Here is a 5,123-nt window from a genome sequence, read left to right as displayed (position 1 = left end):
ATAAAATCTACCACTATTTAGAATTTCACATCAAAAAAAATGAAATAAAGTGACTGGTTGAGGAAAATCCGAGGCCCTTGAAACCCTTGGGGTATTTGGGAGGCCAAGGGAGCTATCTACGTCAATAAAGCATATTTTAAAACTTAATGACCATCCTTCACAATTCAAAATCCATACACACACAATCACAAGGTTTACAATGATATTTAAAATCTAAATAAAATTAAAATTAGTGTTTTGGCCAAATTTTGGCATGGCTTTACCCTTCACCCAAAAGAAGAAAGAAAGAGGGCTTGAAAAACCAAGCCTCTCTTATACAATTAAGTGGAGGCTCATAGAAGGATGGCTACATCTCCACCCTTGATTTTTAAGATCCCTAATCTAGATTTACAACCTTCATTCATTTAAGAACCAATCTTGTTACCAAGGCTGATGGCTCTTGTAAGTAGTCAAGAAAGCATTTTTTTAGTAAATTTAACTTCACCATTGTGTTCAAAATACCTTTTTAAGCTCAGATCGACTACTCACATGCCTCAATCCATACTCAATTATAATTTTCATGGAAGTTTTTACTTACAAGGATCTTGGTAATTTTTTTTGTAAAATTCTTCAAAATGAGAATTTCATTGCTTCACTTGTATTTTAAAGGAGAGAGTGCTGATATTGTTTTCTTTACTCCACAGAATAAATCCGGTGCCACCATTGCATTAATAAGTCTCCCATTAATTAGAAGAACTACCATGCCGCTTGAATTTGTCGAATTTGGAAGAAAACTCAAAATTATCATTGCTAACTTCACTAAATCTTTTTGAGAATTATAATTCCAACTCCCAAATCATATGAATGATTATAGGTACACTCATAGGCTTTTAGTCAACCTTCATAGTAATGACTAAAAACCTCTAAATTATTAAACTAATTAAGTTATTATTCTAACTTTCTAACTCTTATCACTTTAATTTTAATTAACCTAATTCAAGAAATTAGACTATAATCTATACCATCAAGGATTGTAATTCTATAAATTCTATAAAACTAAATTCCACTTATATAAATTCTAATCTATCATGCTCAATTATCATAAAATAGGAAAATAACAAAAATTTAAATTTTAGAGTATAATTGAAAGCTCACACTAGTCTATCTGAGGATTATATCTCTCTAATTATAATAATCCTAAAATAATTAGATTAGAAGGAAATTTAATCACATTAAATATTACTAAATTATTATATCTACTAGTTGCTACTTCTACATGAATAGTTTCATTTGTAATATCTCTCAAAAGATAATGAACATTCATCTATTATTTCTACATACATAAATTTGATTTTCTTAACTAACAATATATCTTGTTTTTTGATAAAGTCCATGTATAAAACAAGTTGAGGCTCTTGCATCCAACAAGGCTAAGATTTTGTGATTTTTTGGTCCTAAATAGACTTCTATTGTAAAAAAAGGTGAAGGATCAAAGAAGAGAATAAGATCTTTACTAAACATTGCACATGATTTTAGCTGCACGGTCCCTATTGTAGTTGAAGCAACTCATTTTTTGACACATTGTCTTTTTTGGCAATTGAGCTTCTCAATTTGTAATTGTGTTGTTTCTTTGGACAATGTTGAACAATATATTTAGCTTCTCCATAATATAAGTATAAGCCTCTTGACGTCATCAACTATTTTCTTGCTCTGTGAAGGACTTAAAATATATCATATCAATTTGCATTGGTTCTAGCTTTGATAAATAAGTTTCTGAAAACTTAGGAGCTACTATCATTATTCGATTTTTTCCTCTCCAAATATATCTTTGTTTTTGACATCTTTTAAATAATCGATTATTACATGCAATGGCTTAAGCAATAAATTGTTTGAAAGATTTTTTCTTTAACATTGTCAATAATAAGTCTTTGATATTATCTTTCAACCTATATCAAAATTGATTAATAAGGACTTTTTTATTCCAACCATGTTGCAAGTAAGGTTTTGAAATTCAACAGTATATATGGTAGCTGACCGTAATCCTTTCCGTAAAGATAAGAGCTTAGTCTCTGCTACTCTTTCTCAATCACTTTCTTTGAATGTGGCCATAAACACTTCTAGGAATGAATTCAAATAATAAAGGAGTTGCAAATCTTTTCCTATTAAAGATACAAACCAAGAAAGTATACTTTTTAATTGAAGTGTGGCTATGAATCCAACTTGAGTAAATCCATCAAGGTACTAGAAAGGATATAATCTTAGATAGAGCTTGATTTCTTGCAAAAATCCTTGAAATTTTGATCTTGTTCCATTGAACTTCTTACGCATACTAATCCTTGTCTCCATCATACTTATAGAAGCAAAATTCCCTGAATTTGGTTGTGAGGTCAATCCACTTGCTTTTTTCAACTGCATAACTTCTTGCTGTAGACTCTGAACTTCTTTCTTAGGTGTAGGTATGGTACCTACATGATTCACGTTGGAAATATGTGAGATTTCCTCTCTTAAAATATTAACAAGTTTATAAAGATCTATAATAGTTGAAAATCTATTTTTTACTTTTGCTAAGAATAGTATTTATAATCTTGTTTTCTAACACTACTAAGAATAGCATCCATAAACTTGTATCACTGAAAGAAAATAAAAAGTCACTCAAAGATGATATAATATTGAATTAGAATGGCTATTGCTAAAAATAAGAAGACTAGAAAGTCTTGAAACTAGACTAAGGACTAGAAAGGCATTATTAAGAATGAAAAAGACTTCATTCTTGCCTCTATATATACTATCTAATTAAGAGCTACATGGCAATATTCTATAGGACCTCCAATATGTATTGAGTTTGCTAGTCACATGTCTTAATTTACAAGGCAAGTTATCTATATATGTGCTACATAGTTAGCTTGTTTCACAAGCTATCACATAGAGTTAACTTATTCCACAAGCTACCAATACATGGTTAATTTGTTAGCCAAGTTTCTAACCTACAAACACATCTAAAGTCAAAACCGTATCTATGATGCTTCTAAGAAGCTTTTCTAGAAGACTTTATGAAATTAACCTATATTTACTTACTTCTATCTAATCATATAAGTAACTATTGGGATAAATGTATATGTCCATGACATCGTATTGATGAAAAAAAAAAAAAAAATTATTAAAAAATATTAAATTATTGATGAAAAAATATAATAAAGTATAATTACTATTGGATATCAAGACCTACTTAATGGATATATTGCTTGAACCAAATCACATCAAAAGTTAATTCAATTATTACAAAAAATCCAAACTATGGTACAATAAATATAAAAAAATTGCTTATTTAAATTTAGGTAATAATATATAATTAAAGGAGTTAAAATATTATCTTTTATTTATATTATATCTAAAGAGATTTATAAGGCTTGTAATGTAGATCATAAATACATGAAAAAAAAAATTAAATTCAATCTTAATAGATCAAAAAAACCTCTACAACTAGTATATGTTGATTTAGTTGGACCTACCTCTAAACCTTTATTAAGTAGCATCAAATACTTTACTATGTTTATTAAAGATTATTCTCAAAGAAATTGGATTTACTTCTTTAAAATCAAGAGAGAAGTCTTTTTCAAATTTTGCATATTCAAAATACAAGTAAAAAATGAAACATATGAGAAATTATTAATATTAAAAATATAAAGAAAGAAAAATAATTATTATGTAAATTCTAGATTTTTGTCAAAAATATGGAATAGTAAGACAATTGACTCAAGTACTGGCCTTTCAATAAATTAAAGTTGCTAAGAGGTCAAAAAAAACTATAGTTGAAAAAAAATGCTTTATAAAATCAAATTACCTTCTATCTTATGGCCTAAAGCTATCAATACATTGAATTATTTGATAAATTTATATCCAGTAAATATCAATAATAGAAAAAATCTATGTAGCTATTCTATAAAAAAATTGAAGTCCATTATATTAAAATTATTGTTTGTATAACTTATCTACATGTATGAAAAGAATAATTCTTAAAGCTTGATAGTAAAATATGGAAGTGCATTTTAATTGGATGTAGCTTCATAGCAAAGCATATCAATTTTATAATCCTACAAAGTAAAAAAATGAAAATTATTAGAAATATTATCTTTGATAAAAAATTAATATATTATTAAAATTTTAAAGAAAAAAATAATGATAAAAAATTTTAAAATATATTTTCTATAGTAATAAGCAAAACCAGAAAAGATGTTGCACCAATATAAGATGAAGAAGAATTTGAAAAAAATAAAAATCATTATATATGATCAATAGTCTTATATTTTCAACCATAATCTTTAATAGAAATAATAGAATAACCTTCTCCTATCTTATATTCATCAATATCTTTTAATTTGGTCACTTAAGCATGCCAAGTCTCTATTTGAAAGAAAATAAATATGTATAGACAACCTTCTATAAAATTTAAAGATAGTTGATTATTAAATATGTATGCAAAACTAGATCCAATTGATTACTTTTAAGCAATCAAATATTCTAAACTTCTTTGAAAGATTTTCTTTTATCATACAATAGAATACAATTAGAATTGTTATTGCATTAATTGTCACGGATATACAATTGAAGAAGGTTTGAGAAGGTTCTAAGAGATTCTAAAAGATTCTTATAGATCCTAAAAGATCCTAAAAGATTCTAAAAGGTTTCAGAAGGTTTCAATAGATTCTAAGAAAGTTCTAGGTCATATGAGATCTTGGAAGCTTCTAGGAGGCTATAGATGATTTAAGAAGTTGCCGAAGAAGGATCTTAGGCTTGCTTTATTTCCAAGCCTCATGGAAATATTTTAAGAAGCTTCTTAGAACCTAATATATATAGGAGTTAAGATTGAAGGGATCCTCAGTCTCGACAATTCACTTCTTGTTGTCTAGTCAGGACCTTCTTCCCTTGTATCTAATTATTATTCTTATGTCAAATTAACTCCATTTTTTGATCTTGAATCCTTGTCTTGTATATGGTCCCTAATATTAATAACTTCTTAAGAATGAAAAATAAAACAATATGATATCAAAAAAATATTTTTAAATGGCATATTAAAAAAAAGATGTGTATATGATTATCTGACTTAGCTTTTAAGGACATACAAGAAATGAAAAGATTTTCAAACT

The sequence above is a fragment of the Physcomitrium patens genome, chromosome 9 (assembly GCF_059467195.1).
Source record: "Physcomitrium patens ecotype Gransden chromosome 9, ASM5946719v1, whole genome shotgun sequence".
In the NCBI taxonomy this organism is placed as follows: domain Eukaryota; kingdom Viridiplantae; phylum Streptophyta; class Bryopsida; order Funariales; family Funariaceae; genus Physcomitrium; species Physcomitrium patens.
Note: the sequence above shows the minus strand (reverse complement) of the source record.